The sequence below is a fragment of the Bos indicus x Bos taurus genome, chromosome X (genome assembly GCF_003369695.1).
Source record: "Bos indicus x Bos taurus breed Angus x Brahman F1 hybrid chromosome X, Bos_hybrid_MaternalHap_v2.0, whole genome shotgun sequence".
NCBI classification, from domain to species: domain Eukaryota; kingdom Metazoa; phylum Chordata; class Mammalia; order Artiodactyla; family Bovidae; genus Bos; species Bos indicus x Bos taurus.
The window spans coordinates 25,503,771-25,525,972 of record NC_040105.1 but is presented as its reverse complement, the minus strand read 5'-3'; positions in this window follow the sequence as shown (position 1 = coordinate 25,525,972).

Below are 22,202 nucleotides of genomic sequence, written 5' to 3'. Positions count from 1 at the left end.
GTAAATGCTATGTTCAGAAAAACTTTGCTTTGTTGTTCACTTGAAAATTCCACTATCCTTGTCATTCATTTTCAGTGGCTATCCAAATATTCATTCATGAAAGTATTTGCCATTCTAAGCATAACTTGCTTTGGAACTCAGAGATCTTCATCCTGTTAGTTTTGGTTTGGTTTGGTTCTCTTTTAGAAAGGCAACCTTTTACCTATTACCTATTTGAGGCATGTCTTCCCTTTCTTTCTTTCTTCCTTCTCTCCTTTCTCTTATTCTTAATAAGGACAACTGAGCATCTTCTATGTGCAAAAAAAAGTAATCAAACATAGTATCCTGACACTATATTTTATGTTGCATATTTGGTTCAGTGGAGATTTCTAGCAGTTGTGCTTATGAGCCAAGCTAAAATTCCCTACCTAGCCCTGTGAATAAGTCCTTTTATGTTTTATTACTATTTTAAACATATTAATGATTAAAATGTGTATGATGAGGGGTTTGGAATATGCATCTATATTCACACTTGGCTTTTAGTACCTTGTTTTTGAATTACACTGACTTGAGATCATTTCAATATTTCAGAATGATTGATTCTATATACCAGTGAAAAAGACTAGCAGTGGTTAGATGCTGATGTTTCATAAATTTGTTCTTGCATGTATCTAAAATGTATTTACATGATTACTTTAGTTCCTCTTTGCATTATACTTTGAAATGGAATTTTTATCATCTCCAAAAATGTATATGATTTTATCATCAGTTTATATATTCTGACTATATGTGGAATTTGAAATGCAGACCTTTCTTTTTTATGGATAGATAAAATGGCAAAATTCCTTATTTTCAGGCTCATTTTAATAATGCCCAATTCTAGGTGATTTTAAAGTGAGGTAAATGTTAATGCACTAAGAATTTAATATCATTCACAAGAATAGAAATAATGCGTCAGTAGTGCTATATACGCAAAGTCTCAGGGATGGAAGGTTGTAAAAAAAAGGGGGGGGGAGATAAAAATCGATGAAGAGCAGAGTAAACCTTCCTATTCTTTTCTCCATGTTAATTTTGACTTTTTTTACTCAAAGTCGTACTGGAAAATGACAGAGGAATAAGTCACAACACCATCAAAAGCAGACAGGGGACATCCACAAATTCCCAGGCACTTCTAGTACCATATGTTACTTTGACCCTGACATTGTCAATTACAGTCTGAACTCCGAACTAATAATGAAGCTCTGGCTTTCCTGGCAAGAAATTCTTCTTCATGTGCTTCCCCCACTTGGATAGCCTGATGATTATGAACTGTGCACAGATGATTAGTTTCAATTCAGTTATACAAAATCCCTTTGTCTTGGTCAACAAAGAGGCCTGGGTTCCTACTTCATTGCACATCACCTAGATTCTCATCTTCATCCTTATATTTGGCTTAAATCTCTACCAATCCTTGATTCACCAAGGAGAAGGAAATGGCTACCACTCCATTAGTCTTACCTGGAGAATTCCATAGACAGAGGAACCTGGCAGACTATGGTCCATAGGATTGCAAAGAGTCTGATACGACTGAATGACTAACACTTTCAGTTTTTTCACTCCTTAATTCACCAAACCATTTCATTCTTGATTCTGGAATTCCCTATAGCCTTGCTCCTCAAATTGTTGGTGTCACCTGGGAACTTGTTAGTAAAGCAGAATAGAATCTTAGGCTAGAGATCAACATCTGCATTTAAACAAGGTCTCTGGTTAATTTACATGTACATGTAAGTTTCAGAAATATCGCTCCTTGTGTTTCCTTACCATTTTCATCTAAGTAAAACACAGCTGTCTCTCTAAGCCTCTACTTCTTATGTAGTGGCTTCTCAAATGGTCATGTTCTCTGTCCTGTGTTTGTCATAGAATTTTGAAGGTCTGAAGGTTGGAAGAGTTCCCTCTTTGTTTCTCATTATTTCTAAATCATTCTCACTCTCCTCCCTAAGAAAACATATCTACACTGAAGCTTTTGCTTTTTGGTTTCTCCATTATCCCATTATTCCTTGTTGCAAACCTCTGTAGACCTGTCTCACTTCCCTCATCCCTTGAACATATTTGGACCTCGTTAACTCTTTCTACCTTGTGCACTACTCCTGATACAATGCATGGTGGTGTAAAGATAGAGAGTCCTTCCAATACATGGGCTCCAGTTTCTTGATCTCCTCGCGTACAATCATCTTGACCTCCACTTCACATAAGCCACCAATATTCTGTTCATGCCAGACATTATCATTCTCAATATATACTTTTCATCCATAATATCAGTTTCACAAATTCCACTCTCTAAGTCTCACCTTCTCCCTTTCCAGTACATACCCTCTAGTACCTTCTCTGCAACAATTGTTTGCACCCATCAACACTCATAATTTATTTACCTATCCTGTTTTCACTCTCTTTCACTTACTTCACTTCTTGCCTGGTTACCATAGTCATCTGTAAAACCTGTTTAAATCAAATTCTCTTACTATCCAGTTCTTACAGTTTATTGCTTGTATATGTCATATAGTGTTATATTCATGTTACCACAAATCTTTTTTTCTAGGTAAATAAGACGTCTCCTGTTTCTTATAATTATTTCATACTCTCATCTCTTCTCTCAAGCCTCAATACTTCTTCCCTGCTACACAGCCCTTTTACTATCTGTTGATGATCTGTTTTATTATTTCACTGAGAAAACAGAAGCAATGCAAAGAGAAGTCTCCCAACTCCTACCTCCAAATCTAACAACATATCTGTTTCCTACCCACCCCTTTCAGTTGATGTCCTGTCCAAAATCCCTTCTAAGGATGACTTTCAGTGGATGCAATGGATCCTATGTCTTCATGCCTTTTCAAGGACTTTGATACTTTGTCCCTCTTTCTCCTGGATAATCACATTAGCCAGCTCATCTTCATCTTTCTTTTAAGATCCTGTGACAGTGGGATCCCAAGTGTATTTTTATAATTGATTTATAATACTGTGTTACTTAAGGTATGTAGCAAAGCAATTCAGTTATATGTGTGTGTGTGTGTGTGTACACACATATATATGTATTTGTTACAGTCGCTCAGTCATGTCTGACTCTTTGTGACCCCATGAATTGCAGCACACCTGGCTTCCGTGTCCTTTGCTATCTCCCAGTGGTTGCTCAAACTCATGTCCATTGAGTCAGTGATGCCATCCAATGGTTTCATCTTCTGTCATCCCTTTCTTCTCCTGTCTTCAATCTTTCCCAGAATCAGGGTCTTTTCCAATGAGTCAGCTCTTCCCATCAGGCACCCAAAGTATTGGAGCTTCAGCATCAGTCTTTTCAATGTGCAGTCAGGGTTGATTTCCTGTAGGATGTACTGGTTTGACCTCCTTGCAGTCCAAGGGACTCTCAAGAGTCTTCTCCTGCACCACATTTTGAAAGCATCACTTCTTCAGTGCTCAGCCTTCTTTATAGTCCAACTCTCACATCTGTCATGGCTCCTGGAAAAACCACAGCTTTGAGTATACAGACCTTTGTCAGCAAAGTAATGTCTCTGCCTGTTAATATGCTGTCTAGGTTTGCCATAGCTTTTCTTCCAAGGAGCAAGCATCTTTTAATTTTATGGCTGCAATCATCATCTGCAGTGATTTTGGAAAGAAGTCTGAAAATAAAGTCTGTCACTGTTTCCGTTTTCCTCCACATCTATTTGCCATGAAGTGTTGGGACCAGCTGCCATGATCTTAGTTTTTTGAATGTTGAGTTTCAAGCCAGCTTTTTCACTGTCCTCTTGCACCTTCATCAAGTTGCTCTTTGATTCCTCTTCACTTTCTGCCATTAGGGTGTGTGTATGTGTGTGTGTGTGTGTTTCTGATTTTCCATTATACATTATTATAAGATACTGAATATGGTTCCCTGTGCTATACAATAAATCCTTGTGGCTCAGGATACTAAGTGTAAGTCTTGCTATTGTAATTGTACATTTCACTTCTGGAGAAAAATTCCTTGAAATGTCTTCTCATATTAATTCACTATTTTCCTCTCATTCTTGTTTAACCCACTTGTATTAGTCTAAGTTACCCAGAGAAACAAAACCAATAGGAAATATATATGAATTATTTTAAATTATAAATATAACTTTAATTTATGTATGTAAGAATCTGAGGTAAGGGGCAGCAACTGAGACGAGCTACCCCATGCCCAAGGTCAGGGGCGGCGGCCGAGAGGAGCAACCCCATGTCCAGGAAGCAGCAGCTATGCGGACGCAGGAGGGCCGAGAGGATCTACTCCACGTTCAAGGTCAGGAGGGGCAGCCATGAGGAGATACCACTTGTCCAAAGTAAGGAGCAGCAGCTGCGCTTTGCTGGAGCAGCCATGAAGAGATACCCCACATTCAAGGTAAGAGAAACCCAAGTAAGACAGTAGGTGTTGTGAGAGGGCATCAGAGGGCAGACACACTGAAACCATAATCACAGAAAACTAGTCAATCTGGACCACAGCCTTCTCTAGCTCAGTGAAACTAAGCCATGCGGTGTGGGGCCACCCAAGATGGGAGGGTCATGGTGGAGAGGTCTGACAGAATGTGGTCCACTGGAGAAGGGAATGGCAAACCACTTCAGTATTCTTGCCTTGAGAACCCCATGAACAGTATGAAAAGGCAAAATGATAGGATACTGAAAGAGGAACTCCCCAGGTTGGTAGGTACCCAATATGCTACTGGAGATCAGTGGAGAAATAACTGCAGAAAGAATGAAGGGATGGAGCCAAAGCAAAAACAATACCCAGTTGTGGATGTGACTGGTGATAGAAGGAAGGTCTGATGCTATAAAGAGCAATATTACACAGGAACCTGGAATGTCAGGTCCATGAATAGGGCAAATTGGAAGTGGTCAAGCAAGAGATGGCAAGAGTGAATGTTGACATTCTAGGAATCAGAGAACTAAAATGGACTGGAATGGGTGAATTTAACTCAGATGACCATTATACCTACTACTGTGGGCAGGAATCCTTTAGAAGAAATGGAGTAGCCATCATGGTCAACAAAAGAGTCTGAAATGCAGTACTTGGATGCAATCTCAAAAACGACTGAAAGATCTCTGTTCATTTCCAAGGCAAACCATTCAATATCAGAGTAATCCAAGTCTATGCCCCAACCAGTAATGCTGAAGAAGCTGAAACTGAACGGTTCTATGAAGACCTACAAGATCTTTTAGAACTAACACCCAAAAAAGATGTCCTTTTCATTATAGGGGACTGGAATGCAAAAGTAGGAAGTCAAGAAACACCTGGAGTAACAGGCAAATTTGGCCTTGGAATACGGAATGAAGCAGGGCAAAGGCTAATAGAGTTTTGCCAAAAGAACACACTGGTCATAGCAAACACCCTCTTCCAACAACACAAGAGAAGACTCTACACATGGACATCACCAGATGGTCAACACTGAAATCAAATTGATTATATTCTTTGCAGCCAAAGATGGAGAAGCTCTATACAGTCAGCAAAAACAAGACCAGGAACTGACTGTGGCTCAGATCATGAACTCCTTATTGGCAAATTCAGACTTAAATTGACGAAAGTAGGGAAAATCACTAGACCATTTAGGCATGACCTAAATCAAATCCCTTATGATTATACAGTGGAAGTGAGAAATAGTTTTAAGGGACCAGATCTGATAGACCGAGTGCCTCATGAACTATGGACAGAGGGAAATGACAATGTACAGGGGACAGGGATCAAGACCATCCTCCTGGAAAAGAAATGCAAAAAAGCAAAATGGCTGTCTTGGGAGGCCTTACAAATAGCTGTGAAAAGAAGAGAAGCGAAAAGCAAAGGAGAAAAGGAAAGACATAAGCATCTGAATGCAGAGTTCCAAAGAATAGCAAGGAGAGATAAGAAAGCCTTCCTCAGCCATCAATGTGAAGAAATAGAGGAAAACAACAGAATGGGAAAGACTAGAAATCTCTTCAAGAAAATCAGAGATACCAAGGGAACATTTCATGCAAAGATGGGCTCGATAAAGGACAGAAACAGTATAGGCCTGACAGAAGTAGAAGATATTAAGAAGAGGTGGCAAGAATACACAGAATAACCATACAAAAAAGATCTTCATGACCAAGATAACCATGATGGTGTGATCACTCACCTAGAGCCAGACATCCTGGAATGCAAAGTCAAGTGAGCCTTAGAAAGCATCACTATGAACAAAGCTAGTGGAGGTGACAGAATTCCAGTTGAGCTATTTCAAATCCTGGAAGATGATGCTGTGAAAGTGCTGCACTCAATATGCCAGCAAATTTGGAAAACTCAGCAGTGGCCACAGACTGGAAAAGGTCAGTTTTCATGCCAGTCTCAAATAAAGACAATGCCAAAGAATGCTCAAACTACCGCACAATTGCACTCATCTCAGATGCTAGTAAAGTAATGCTCAAAATTCTCCAAGCTAGGCTTCAGCAACACATGAACCATGAACTTCCAGATGTTCAAGCTGGTTTTAGAAAAGTCAGAGGAACCAGAGACCAAATTGCCAACATCTGGTGGATCATCAAAAAAGCAAGAGAGTTCCAGGAAAACATCTATTTCTGCTTTATTGACTATGCCAAAGATTTTGACTGTGTGAATCACAATAAACTGTGGAAAATTCTGAAAGAGATGGCAATGCCAGACCACCTGACCTGCCTCTTGAGAAACCTATATGCAGGTCAGGAAGCAACAGTTAGAACTGGACATGAAACAACAGACTGGTTCCAAATAGGAAAAGGAGTATGTCAAGCCTGTATATTGTCACCCTGCTTATTTAACTTTTATGCAGAGGACATCAGGAGAAACGCTGGACTGGAAGAAGTACAAGTTGGAATCAAGATTGCCAGGAGAAATATCAATAACCTCAGATATGCAGATGACACCACCCTTATGGCAGAAAGTGAAGAGGAACTCAAAGGCCTCTTGATGAAAGTGAAAGAGGAGAGTGAAAAAGCTGGCTTAAAGCTCAACATTCAGAAAACTAAGATCATGGCATCTGGTCCCATCACTTCATGGGAAATAGATGGGGAAACAGTGGAAACAGTGTCAGACTTCATTTTGGGGGCTCCAGAATCACTGCAGATGGTGATTGCAGCCATGAAATTAAAAGACACTTACTCCTTGGAAAGAAATTTATGACCAACCTAGACAGCATATTAAAAAGCAGAGACATTACTTTTCCAACAAAGGTCTGTCTAGTCAAGGCTATGGTTTTTCCAGTGGTCATGTACGGATGTGAGAGTTGAACTGTGAAGAAAGCTGAGCACCGAAGAATTGATGCTTTTGAACTGTGGTGTTGGAGAAGACTCTTGAGAGTCCCTTGGACTGCAAGGAGATCCAACCAGTCCATTCTAAAGGAGATCAGCCCTGGGTGTTCATTGGAAGGACTGATGCTAAAGCTGAAACTCCAGTACTTTGGCCACCTCATGCGAAGAGTTGACTCATTGGAGAACACTCTGATGCTGGGAGGGATTAGGGGCAGGAGGAGAAGGGGACGACAGAGGATGAGATAGCTGGATGGCATCACCGACTCAATGGACATGAGTTTGAGTAAACTCCAGGAGTTGGTGATGGACAGGGAGGCCTGGCGTGCTGCAATTCATGGGGTCGCAAAAAGTCGGACATGATTGAGCGACTGAACTGAAGAAATGATATTTATATTTAATAAGTGCATATATGTGTGTGTTTGTGTGTGTGTATAACTGCATTTTCTCATGCAATTATAGAGTTTGAGAAGTCCCAAGATCTGCAGTTGGCAAACTGGAGACTCAGAAGAACCAATGGTACAGGTTCTAGTATGTGTTCAGGAGAATGTCAGTGTCCCAGCTCATCAACAGTCAGCCAAGAAGAATATATTCTCCTTTATTTGCCCTTTTGCTCTATTTGGGCCTCCCACAAGTTGAATGAGGTCTGTCCACATTGAGGAGGGCAGTCTTCTTTACTTAGTCTACCAATTCAAATGCTAATTTCATCTGGATACCCTCTCACAAACACACATAGAATAATTTTTATCTTGGCACTGTGTGGCCTAGTCAAGCTGACACATAAAATTAATCATGATATTACTCAATTAGACTTTTATTCCCAGCACTCCACCAAAACCACTTCTTGAAAGTTGCTGCTGACCTCCATGTTACCATCCTAGTGATTCTCAGTTCTCATTCTTAAAATCAGTCACAGTTTATTGAAACACTCAAATTTACCTCAAGTATTCCAAATTCTTGGATTTTTTTTTCCTGTCTAATAGGCTGCTCCATCTCAGTCTCTTTGGAAGTTCCTCTTTTTTATCCCTGTCTTTAAACTTTAAAGTGTCCTGGAGCTTAATCCCTTGACTTCTTGTCTTTTCTTTTATACATCCCTTCTGTTCGCGAACTCATCTAGCTTTAAGTAAAAGCTCTGTACCAGTGACTACATACTGTTTTTCCTACCACCCTGGCTTCTTCCCTGAACTCCAGCACTGTCGTTGACATCACCTGCCTATATAATAGGCATTTCAATCTCAACATGTCTAACACCAAACTTTTGATTTATGATTGGCTGAACTTAATCCATGTTATTTGCTATCTGACATCTCCACTCTACCAGTAGTTTTAAGGAGGAAAAGCTTGAAATGATTTTGTCTTACTCCTTTATCCTTCATATTTCACAGCAAATCCAGGAGTAAATCCTGTTGACACTAACTTTGAAATATATCCAAGTTTTGACCACTTATTATTCTCTTCACTGAACAAAGCCATGATCATCATTTCCTTTGACTTCAATTAGAGCCTCCTGATTCGACTACTTTTTAAAACAGCTTTATTGAAATGTATTTTACATATCATAAAATTAATAATTTTTCATGTGTGCAATTCAATGATTCTAATAATTTTTCTGAATAGTGAAACAACCACACTTTAATGGTTTTAAAATATTATCATCCTCTTAATTTTTAGATAAGATCCATCATGCTTATTCCCCATTCCCAACCCTAGCTCTAGCAACCACTTGTCTTTTTATATCTGTGGCATTTCAAATAAATAGAATGATAGAATATATAATATCTTCTGTCTAGTTTCACTTAGCATAATATTTTTAATATAAATTTATTTATTTTAATTGGAGGCTAATTACTTTACAATATTGTAATGGCTTTGCATTACATTCATTTGACATGAATCCGCCATGGGTGTACATATGTTCCCCATCCTATACCCACCTCCCACCTCCCTCCCCATCCCATCCCTCTGGGTCATCCCAGTGCACCAGCGCCGAGCACCCTGTTTCATGCATCAAACCTGGACTGGTGATTCATTTCACATATGATAATATACATGTTTCAGTGCTCTTCTCCCAAATTATCCCACCCTCGCCCTTTCCCACAGAGTCCAAAATACTGTTCTATACATCTGTGTCTCTTTTGCTGTCTTGCATACAGGGTTATCATTACCATTTTTCTAAATTCCATATATATGCATTATTATACTGTATTGGTGTTTTTCTTTCTGGATTACTTCACTCTGTATAATAGGCTCCAGTTTCATAGACCTCATTAGAACTGATTCAAATGTATTCTTTTTAATGGCTGAGTATTACTCCATTGTGCATATGTACCACAGCTTTCTTATCCATTCATCTGCTGATAGACATCTAGGTTGCTTCCATGTCCTGGCTATTATAAACAGTGCTGCAATGAACATTGGGGTACACATGTCTCTTTCAGTTCTGGTTTCCTCGGTGTGTATGCCCAGCAGTGGGATTGCTGGGTCGTATGGCAGTTCTATTTCCAGTTTTTTAAGGCATCTCCACACTATTTTCCATAGTAGCTGTACTAGTTTGCATTCCCACCAACAGTGTAAGAGGGTTCCCTTTTCTTCACACCCTCTCCAGCATTTATTGTTTGTAGACTTTTGGATCGCAGCCATTCTGACTGGCGTGAAATGGTACCTCATAGTGGTTTTGATTTGCATTTCTCTGATAATGAGTGATGTTGAGCATCTTTTCATGTGTTTGTTAGCCATCTGTATGTCTTCTTTGGAGAAGTGTCTGTTTAGTTCTTTGGCCCATTTTTTGATTGGGTTGTTTATTTTTCTAGAATTGAGCTGCAGGAGTTGCTTGTATATTTTTGAGATTAATTCTTTGTCAGTTGCTTCATTTGCTATTAGTTTCTCCCATTCTGAAGGCTGTCTTTTCACCTTGCTTATAGTTTTCTTTGTTGTGAAAAAGCTTTTAAGTTTAATTAAGTCCCATTTGTTTATTTTTGCTTTTATTTCCAATATTCTGGGAGGTGGGTCATAGAGGATCCTGCTGTGATTTATGTCGGAGAGTGTTTTGCCTAGGTTTTCCTCTTGGAGTTTTATAGTTTCTGGTCTTACGTTTAGATCTTTAATCCATTTTGAGTTTATTTTTGTGTATGGTGTTAGAAAATGTTCTAGTTTCATTCTTTTACTAGTGGCTGACCAGTTTTCCCAGCACCACTTGTTAAAGAGATTGTCTTTTCTTTACTGTATAGTCTTGCCTCCTTTGTCGAAGATAAGGTGTCCATATGTGTGTGGATTTATCTCTGGGCTTTCTATTTTCTTCCATTGATCTATATTCTGTCTTTGTGCCCGTACCATACTGTCTTGATGACTGTAGTTTTGTAGTAGAGACTGAAGTCAGGCAGGTTGATTCCTCCAGTTCCATTCTTCTTTCTCAAGATTGCCTTGGCTATTTGAGGTTTTTTGTATTTCCATGCAAATTGTGATATTATTTGTCCTAGTTCTGTGAAAAATACTGTTGGTAGCTTGACAGGGATTGCATTGAATCTACAGATTTCTTTGGGTAGTATACTCATTTTCAGTATATTGAGTCTTCCAATCCATGAACACGGATTTAGGGGAAATGCTTTCAATTTTTCACCATTGAGGATAATGTTTGCTGTGGGTTTGTCATATATAGCTTTTATTATGTTGAGCTATGTTCCTTCTATTCCTGCTTTCTGGAGAGTTTTTATCATAAATGGATGTTGCATTTTGTCAAAGGCTTTCTCTTCATCTACTGAGATAATCATATGGTTTTTATTTTTCAATTTGTTAATGTGGTGTATTACATTGATTAATTTGCAAATATTGAAGAATCCTTTCATCCTTGGGGTAAAGCTCACTTGGTCATGATGTATGATCTTTTTAATATGTTGTTGGATTCTGTTTGCTAGAATTTTGTTAAGGATTTTTGCATCTATGTTCTTCAGTGATATTGGCCTGTAGTTTTCTTTTTTTGTGGGATCTTTGTCAGATTTTGGTATTAGGGTGATGGTGGCCTCATAGAATGAGTTTGGATGTTTACCTTCCTCTGCAATTTTCTGGAAGAGTTTGAGTAGGATAAGTGTTAGCTCTTCACTAAATTTTTGGTAGAATTCATCTGTGAAGCTGTCTGGTCCTGGGCTTTTGTTTGCTGGAAGATTTCTGATTACAGTTTCAATTTCCATGCTTGTGATGGGTCTGTTAAGATTTTCTATTTCTTCCTGGTTCAGTTTTGGAAAGTTATACTTTTGTAAGAGTTTGTCCATTTCTTCCAAGTTGTCCATTTTATTGGCATATAGTTGCTGATAGTATTCTCTTATGATCCTTTGCATTTCTGTGTTGTCTGTTGTGATTTTTCCATTTTCATTTCTAATTTTGTTGATTTGATTCTTCTCCCTTTGTTTCTTGATGAGTCTGGCTAATGGTTTGTCAATTTTATTTAAAGAACGAGCTTTTGGTTTTGTTGATTTTTGCTATGGTCTCTTTTGTTTCTTTTGCATTTATTTCTGCCCTAATTTTTAAGATTTCTTTCCTTCTACTAACCCTGGGGTTCTTCATTTCTTCCTTTTCTAGTTGCTTTAAGTGTAGAGTTAGGTTATTTATTTGATTTTTTTCTTGTTTCTTGAAGTAAGCCTGTATTGCTATGAACCTTCCCCTTAGCACTGCTTTTACAGTGTCCCATAGGTTTTGGGTTGTTTTGTTTTCATTTTCATCTATTTCTATGCGTATTTTGATTTCTTATTTGATTTCTTCTGTGATTTGTTGGTTATTCAGCAGCGTGTTGTTCAGCCTCCATATGTTGGAATTTTTAATAGCTTTTCTCCTGTAATTGACATCTACTTAGCATAATATTTTTGAGGTTCATCCCTGACATAACATAGTAGTTTGTTCCTTTCTATTGCTGTAGAGTATTTCATTGTATGGATATACTACATTTCTGTCTATGCTTTATATAAGCTGATGAATGCTTACGTTGTTTCTAGTTTGGGGCTATTGTGCATAATTCTTTGTGAACTTTGACGTGTAGGTATTTTTGTGTACATGTTTTTATTTCCCCTAAATAAGTATTCAGTAGTAGAATTTCTGGATCATATGGTAGTTGCATGTTTAACTTTCAATGGCAAACTTGTTTTCCAAAGTGGCTGCACCATTTCACATTTCCACCAGCAGTGTATGAGGGTCAGTCTCCCTATATCCTTTCTTGTCCATACTGGTCATTTTAGTGCATGCATAATGGTATCTTATTGTGGTTTTAATTTGTATGTCCTTAGTGATTAATGACGGGCTTCCCTGGTGGCACAGTAGTAAAAAAATTTGCCTGTCAATTCAGGAGACACAGGAGATACAGATTTGATCCCTGTGTGGGGAAGAGTCCCTGGAGAAGGAAATGGCAACCCACTCCAGTATTCTTTCTGGGAAATCCCATGGACAGAGGAGCTTGGTGGGCTACACTCCATGGGGTTACAAAGAATCGGACATTACTTAGCAACTAAACAAAAGTGACCAATGATCTTTAGCATTTTTTCATGTGCTTGTTAGCCATTCATCTTTCTTCTTTGATAAAATGTTTATTCCTATTTTTTGCCCTTTTTTAAATTGAATTGTTTCTCTTCTTATTGAGGTGTCAAGGGTTTTTTTTAATATATAAATTCTGGACACATATCTCATATTGCAAATGTGTTTGTCAATATTATCTGCCATTTTTTCCTTTATCTGTTCATTTCTTAATGTTGCATATTGAAGTGAAAATTTTTTGAATTTTGACGAGGTTCAGCTTATCAAATTTTTTCTTTCAGGGCCCAAACTTTAGTGTTACAGCTAAAAAGTCTTTGCTTAGTTCTAGGTCCCGAAGATCTCCTGTGTTTTCACCTAGAGTTTTCATTTATTTAGCTCTTACATTTAAGTCTCTGATCCAGTGTGAATTATTTTTTGTACATAGTGTTACATTCCCTGCTCCATCTTTATTCATGCACATGCTGTGATCAACACCAAGAAAATGGTCATTTAAAATTTTAAGTCACATCATATGCTTCCTCTTGTTAAGATCCTCTAATGGCTTCACATCTCATTTCAAGGGATATACAAAGTCCTAAAGTGTCCTGAATCTCCTACCTTTTGATACCTCTTTTTAACTTGAATGGTTTGCTCCAGGATTACAGGCTTCATTGCTATTTCTCAGAGTCTAATATGTCTACCTCACAGTGTCTGCTCATGCTGCTTTATCTGCCAGGAATTTCTGTCATCTCCTCATAGGCATCTTCCCCAACTATACTCTCTATAAATGAGTGCTCTGTGTCATATGCCCTGGTGGCTCAGATGTTAAAGAATCTGCCTGCAGTGCAGGAGACCCAGGTTTGATTCCTGGGTCAGGAAGATCCCATGGAGCAGGAAGTGGCAATTCACTCCAATATTCTTGCCTGGAGAATTGCATGGAAAGAGGAGCCTGGCAGGCTACTGTACACGGGGTTGGAACAAGTTGGATATGACTGAGTGATTAACACTGCATTTTGGACTACTGCACGTCATATTCTGTATCCTCTTTTCATATTTCCTTCATGGCCTTTAGCCTCTCCCAATACATTATAAGTATATTTATTAATGTGTATGTGTTTGTTTATATGTTGTCAGCTTATCCCACTAAAGCTCTGTATGGTCAGAGACATTTTTCTTTTTTCCATGATGTTATCTTTATTACCTAGAAGAATGCCTGACACATAGTAAAAACGTTTGTGGATAAAAAATATGAATGACTCATGGTCCTTATCTTTGCTTCCAATAAGATGTCCAGGAGTGGTATGTGAGTCCAAGTATGCTGATATTCTTGAAGAAAAGTGAAAGTGGAGTAATATGGGGCTTGTTTTGTTTCTACTGATAGACACATCATTATGCAATGTTAACTGTGATAAATGATGATCTGAATGGTTTTACAAAATAAAAATCCCATATTGAACTACCTCAGAATCATATTGATTATAATTATTTAATAATATATTTCAAGTTCTTACACAGGTATTAGAAAAATATTTTTCAAAATAATTTCTATAAAAATGTTCAATTTAAGTAGACAGATATGTGCATATTATTTGTTAGATGGTGTAATCCTTTTCTGACTACCATATCTAGGAATAATTTTTCTCTCTCTTCCCACTTACAGTAATTTATGCCTACTTTTATGAAAGTTATCATTTGATTATCAATCTTTGCTTGTATGAAAGCCATCTCTGCCACCTCACTCTAAATATATACAAATGGATTATAAACTACTAATGAGCATGATCCGTATCTTATCTGTCTTTGCATTTTCCAGAAATACTTTGCATAAATTTCTCACATACATTTTTATCCAATAAATAGTTTAAAAAAACTTTAGCTAATATGCCAAAATAGGAAACTCATGTTGCCAAGTGAGATTGATTGAACAATATAGAATAATAATGCTGACTGTTTTTACAGACTCATGGAACATATGAGCTCTTTCTATGTTTGAACTAGGCAACTACTCTATTCCATTGCCTTCTGGATCCTGGGTACTAAGAAATGCTGACAGTATATTGCATCAATTACATGACAGCAGCCAAAACAAATATTTTTAAATAAAGCATTTGATAGAAAACATTTTGAATGGTACTTTATTTTATCTGCATTTAATTATCATTGTTGCTTCATATGTGTACATGAACTGAAAAAATAATGCTATATGTCTGGATATAAGTTTATGTATTTATACTAGGGATCTTATAATGTAAAATGTTAACTTATTCAGACGGAATCTGTGTTTTACAACTATGAAAAGAATGATGGAAGAAGACGTGCTTATAGTGCCTAACTGATAAGTTGTGATGCTAGAGTTTTAACACATAGAATCTGAATCCATTGCGTGCCCCTAAGGACAGAAATGTACTGCTTTCTCTGTGAAAAGCATCCTTTACATAATCTTTATGTCTCAGTTTAATTATGTGTGTAATGGGTATGTTAGTTTAATCTACCTCTTGAATTATGAGGAATTAATGATAATACTATATATATATATTATTATCAGTCTAGTGTCTAGCATATTGAGATGAATATTACTGTTTTTATATTTGAAAGTATATTACTTTTATAATAAAAGTGCAGGAAATAAAAAATTTAACAGAAGAAAGCAAGGTTGTTGTGCTTATAAGCCTTAAATAAATAAAGGATATCAAGGGAAATTGCAATAATTAAACTTTACTTTATCCAATGCCCAGGTGATGTCCAAATTAGAGGTGAAGCATAGGTAGAAAACATCTGGGGCTGGTGATGCTAGAATATGAAGCACAACTGACTGTGCATTTAATATTATGTTGTGTGAGGTATTTATATCATTAGGATTTTGTACTTTCCTGCATACAGATTCTGCACAGATTTTGTTAGTTGTACACAGTATCCTCTTATGCATATGTAATGACAACTACTGTTTCAGTCCTGATATAAGTCACGTTTTTTCCTTTCCATTTTACAGTTGTTATAAATTTTATGGATCTTGTCAATGAACCAGCAATTGTTTTTGTTATTTTCCTCCTCTGTTTTGTGTGTGTTTTCAACTTAATTTATTTTTCCTCTTATCTTTATTATCACTTTCTGCTTCTTTTGGATATATTTTGTTGTTTTCTAGTTGCTTGAAATAGGTGCATGCATTATTGATCTAAGACTTTTCCTCTTTTGTAATGCAAACATACAGTGCTGTAAGCTTCACTCTTAGAACTACTTTAGCTGTGTCCCACAAATTTTGATCTCTTGTTCCTCTGCCTTTTCTAAACCCAGTTTGAACATCTGGACGTTCTTGGTTCATGTACTGTTGTAGCCTGGCTTGGAGAATTTTGAGCATTACTTTGCTAGTGTGTAAGATGAGTGCAATTGTGTGGTAGCTTGAACATTCTTTGGCATTGCCTTTCTTTGGGATTGGAAGGAAAACTGACCTTTCCCAGTCCTGTGGCCACTGCTGAGTTTTCCAAATTTGCTGGCATATTAAGTGCAGCACTTTCACAGCATCATTTTTTAGGATTTGAAATAGCTCAGGTGGAATCCCATCACTGCTACTAGCTTTTGTAGTGATTCTTCCTAAGGCCCACTTGACTTCACACTCTGGGATGTTGGGCTCTAGATGAGTGACCACACCACTGTGATTATCCCAATCTCTAAGACATTTTTGTGTAGTAGTTCTGTGTATTCTTGCCACCTCTTCTTAATCTCTTCTGCTTCTGTTAGCTCCAAACCATTTCTGTCCTTTATTCTGCCCATTTGTGCATGAAATGTTCCCTTGGTTTCTCCAATTTTTTGGAAGAGATCTCTTGTCTTTCTCATTCTGTTGTTTTTCTCTATTTCTGTGCATTGTTCACTTAAGAAAGTTTCCTTGTCTCTCCTTGCTATTCTCTGGAAGTCTGCATTCAGTTGGTTATATCTTTCCCTTTCTCCTTTGACTTTTGCTTTTATTCTTTTCTCAGCTATTTATAAGGCCTCCTCAGACAACCATTTTGCCTTCTTGTGTTTTTTCCTCCTTGGGATGGTTTTGGTCACTGCCTCACATACAATGTTGTGAACCTCCGTCCATAGTTCTTCAGACACTCTGTCTACCGGATATAATCCCTTGAATCTATTCATTACTTCCACTGTATAATCATAGGGATTTGATTTAGCTCATACCTGAGTGGTCTAGTGGTTTTTCCCTACTTTCTCAGGTATAAGCCAATTTTAAACCATCAAAACTTTACTGAAGGAAGAATATGATCAAAAGAGGAAAATGTGTCTAATGTTTTGTGCTAGAGACAGAAGGCTTAAATAGAGATTGCTCTTTTGACCAAACTCGTTAAAATATTGCCTCTGCAGAGAACAGTTGAGTGTGTTTATTACCATTACTGAAAATTCAGATTTGTAGCTCTTCAAAAGTTAGAGGTATAAACGAATCAAATGCCTCCATCCTATCATTCTTCTTCTTAAAAACTGTAAAAGGATTTATTTTAGAATACTTTCAATATCTGGGAAATGGAAGAACTTGGGGAATCTAAAATTTTTTACTTTTTATTTTATATTGGAATATGATTAACATTGATGTGTTAGTTTCAGGTGTATAGAAAAGTGATTCAGCTATACACATATGTGTATCTATTCTTTTTCAAATTATTTTCCCACTTAGATTGTTACAGAATATTGAGCAGAGTTCCTTGTGCTATACAATAGGTCCTTGTTGGTCATCTATTTTAAATAAAGCAATGTACATGGTCAGTCCCAAACTCCCAATCTATCCTTCCCTTCCACCCTTTCCCACTGGTAACCATAAGTTCCTTCTGTAAGTCTGAGTCTGTTTCTCTGTTATAAGTAAGTTCATTTGTATCATGTTTTTTAAGATTGCACATATTTGCAATATTATATGATATTCATCTTTTTCTGTCTTACTTCACTTAGTATGATAATCTCCAGGTCCATCCATGTTGGTGCAAATGGCATTATTTCATCCTTCATAATAGCTGAGAAATATTCCATTGTGGGGTGTGTGTGTGTGTATGTGTGTATACCACATATATTCCATTGTGGTATATATGTGGTGTATAATATTCCATTGTGGTGTGTATATATACACATGCACACACACACACACACACACCACATCTTTATCTATTCCTCTGTCAGTGGACATTTAGGTAGCTTCTAAGTCCTGGCTGTTATAAGCAGCACTGCAGTGAATATTGGGGTGCATGTATCTTTTTGAATTATGATTTTCTCCAGGTATATACCCAGGGGTGGAGTTGCTGGATCATATGGTAGCTCTATTTTTAGTTTCTTAAGGAACCTCCATACTATTCTCCATAGTGGCCATACCAATTTACATTCCTACCAACATTCTGGGGAGAGAAATTCCCTTTTCTCCACACCCTCTCCAGCATTTATTGTTTGTAGACTTTTTGATGATGGCCATTCCAACTGGTGTGAGATAATATCTCACTGTAGTTTTGATTTGCATTTTTCTAATAATGGAGCATCGTCTCATGTTGAACCATGTAGAAGAAAGTGTTAAGATCTTTGGAGTTTCTTGGGAAGTTTTAGGCAGTTTCTTGGGACGTCTGAGGGGCTTTTTCAAGAACATGCCATGCTTGTTCCACTGTGGTGGTGTGTACAGTTCTTATTTGAGCTGCTTGGATTAGCATCCATGCCAATTAGTTTTGAATCTGAGAAAATTTACTCTCAAATCCCTCTGGGTAATGAAGATGGAGGGGTCAAATATCATTTGTCGCTGTTTATCTAGGTAATGTACTTGCATTTTGTAAGCTCTTAGGAGTATTATCAGAGAATCCTTAAGAGATCGAGAAGTAGAATAACAGTTGTCCTTTGACAAGAGCCAGTTCTGATGAACAAATAGGTAAGTCATATACTGTTATAGTAAGAGGCATGTCAAACACCCACTTCACCAGATAGCATTCAAACTTGTAGAGAATTAAAACTTCATAGGGTCAAGTGGCTATGCTCTTAAGTTCATAAAAGAAAAAAAAAATGACTTCAGTGTTGCAAAACCCTGAGTTACTAAGTAAATTATCTCAAGGCTGTGATGCCAGTAAGAATTTGGAGGTGTCCAATCTCAAGGGAGTCAGGCCTCTAATACTTCAGTCTCTAGAACTCGCTTGTGAGAAGTATGTGAGAGTCAGATAGGCTCCTGAGACAGTCCTCAGTTTCTGCTTTTGATTTAGCCCTTCCTCGTCTTGTTAAACTCTTTTTACTTGCTAATTTTGAATTTGAGGCCTTAGGGGCCATACTGGATTGAGACAAAGAGAGGAAAAAATATATATAACTGGTCAAAATATAGCTATCTGATAGTGACACTCCATACTTTATTCACACATCATACTTCCTGCCTCGTGACAAACAGGACAAGACATATGTGTGTGGGTCTTTTTTCAGGTGTGCATAAATAATAGAATACTTACCTACATGCCTACACATAGTAAACTAAATGGATTCTGTTGACTTGATGTCAATGTTTATAATAAAACATGCTCAGCAACAAGGATCTTGAGGCTCTCTTTCAGTGATAACAGCCTAAATGCATTCAGAGAGAGAGAGGGGAGGGAAGAGCCATGTGAGACTTTAAAAATGTTGGTCATGCAACTTCAGAGACATGGCAGAAAAGTTGGGACTGTGGCAGACAACTGACTATGCCCTTGATGACTGCAACCTGGGTTCTGGGATAATTAGCTGTCTGGTATTAAAAGAGCAGATGAAACACACAAAAACACTACCAAACCATCCAAAAAATACTTAGCCAACCTGATAGGCCTCAAGATTAAAAAAAGGAAACAGCTTTCCATTCGGTATCTGAAAATTACTACTCTGAAACATCAAGGACTAAAGAACATTAGTTGAATGATGAGTAAGAAGGAGAAGAGAGAATGACACACTAGAGAGGTCAGTTAGCCTCCATCCCCAGGATGTAACACATATGCCCTTCCCTGTGGCTCAGATAGTAAAGAATCTGCCTGCAATGTGGAAGACTGGGGTTGGATCCCTGGGTTGGGAAGATCCTCTGGAGAAGGAAATGGAAACCCACTCCAGTATTCTTGCCTAGAGAATCCTATGAACAGAGGAGCCTGGTAGGCTACAGTCAATAGGGTCGCAAAGAGTCAGACATGACTGAGCTATTGACACTTTAAACTAGTCAGTGTACACAAGGAATTCCTAGCGAATGTGTGAAATCCAATGGAGACAGGTACGCACTCTTGGGGAGAAGTCACCAAGGAGATGAGGTGATCAAGAACTTGCCTGACATCCAACTCACCACTACTGATGCTCATAGATTACTTCCAGCTAATGGTGTAATTATTTTGAGTACAGGAGCTAAAGTTCCAGGAAACAAATTCCCAGAATGGAATCCTTGTATCTCAGCTGTAAGATTGCTGCCTCTCTATCTTCTGAGAATGATCACTTGGTGGCTGGGGAGTCAGTACCACTGAGTTCTACCTCATGGGTTGTGCAGTACCCTATGGTACAGTGTGAGGATGGACATTCACATCATACATCATCAATACGAATATTTTTTGCAAGAATGCCCTGACAGAAGCCATGTGTCTTATTCTAAAACAACCAGTTTATTGCAACAAATTGTCCAGTAAATGCAATAAAATGTCTTGAGACTGGTTCACTTTTCTAATTTGCATAAAGGACTAGCATAGCACCTACTGTTTCTCCTTTAAGAAAGACCCCAAAGAATATTCTAAGTGTGTGAATAGCATGTCCTTGGGGGAAGAAAAGTCAATAATATGTGTGTCTTTATTTTTGTGAGAGATTGCGTGTCTCTCTGACACACGTCATCTCTTGTTGTTAAGTTAGTTTTCTATCCTGTCTTGATATTGCCCATATTTCTGGGACCAAGGTGGTAAATTACATGGAAACTGAAATGTATTCATGAAGTCCAAAAATTCAGTACAGATCAAAACACACATGGAAGATCTAGGCCCAGCCTTAAAGTCCCAGAATATTTTTTTGAAATATGAACCTGCTTGGGTCTCAGGTGCTGCTGCTTTATGTGTCAGATATCCACAACAAAGTTAAAATATACTTTTTTTTTTAATAGACTGCTATATGAAATAGCAGTTAAGAGCATAGACTCTGGAGCCCAGATCACCTGGACTGAAATCCCATTTTCCTTTCTCCATAGCTCTATGCCTTTGGGCAAATCATTGAAACTTTCTTTGCCTCAGTTTCTTCCAGTATAAAATGGAATTGAGACTATTAGTATATTTATAGGTCTACTGTAAAGATTAAATGAATTGATATATGAAAAACATTTGAACCAAACCAACCTACTAGCACAACATAATTCTTTGCTGCTTCCATTACTACTACTACTATTAAATAATAATAGCAATAGTGATTGCATTTTTTTGTATGTTCTTTATATCAAGTAAGAAATGCATATGGAAATTTTGTGCTAGAGAGAAAATACTTGTGCCTATGTGAGCATTTTGACATTCTACAAATTAATGTTACTAACTTACTCACTGATTTTTCATTTACATTGTTTCAAAGTACCTTTACAGTGTAGTGGGTAGCTGCCCATCTTTGCTAACCTTTTGGACACAGCTTTGGATCTATGTCCATGAAAACCTTCTACACATGCAAAAAAGTTTCTTACCCTGTCTGGCAGTTACGACAGTGTTCACTGCTGCTGCTGCTAAGTCGCTTCAGTCGCTTCAGTCGTGTCTGACTTTGTGCAACCCCGTAGATGGCAGCCCACCAGGCTCCCCCGCCCCTGGGATTCACTATCAGTGTCCATATCTAAGGCTGATAGAGACACAGGTTGACTCTAGTGTCCATCTCTTCTCTCTTTTTTATCTTATAACAAAATGCATGTGGGAAAACTAAATCTAAAAAGTAGATTTAAATCTAAAAATTAGAATCTTAGTCTCTGATATGAAGTTTTCAATGTCTAAGTCTGGTCATATCCAAAATTAAGATTCTATTTTTTTAGATTTAAATACTAGTTTTTATTCTATACATGTTTTATAAAGAAAGCAAGAAGAGATGAATACTATATATATATTCTTAATTCATGAGATAAGCCACATATTTGACAAGAAACTTTTTTACAGGAGAAGTTTCACTTACTAGTTCAATAACTTGGACTGTAGTAGAATTTCTAGTCAGGGGAAAGAAATTTTCAAAAAAACCCTATTTCTTGGTCATTTTCCCTTATTCTAGCTTTATTTTATACTTCAGGTAAGTGATTTGAAGTGATACTAAATAGATGAGATTTTAAATTTAACATAAAACCGCATACTCCAATAAAAATTAATTTAAAAATAATAATAATGTAAAATAGCACTGCAGTAATTTATTGATGACAAAATTTTATCCAAGACTGTGGACTTCAGGGAATTGTGAACTGCATGGCTCTCATTGTTGATGGCATTGACTTTAATTGCATGCTGCAGTTTTTGTTTTTTTTTTCATGC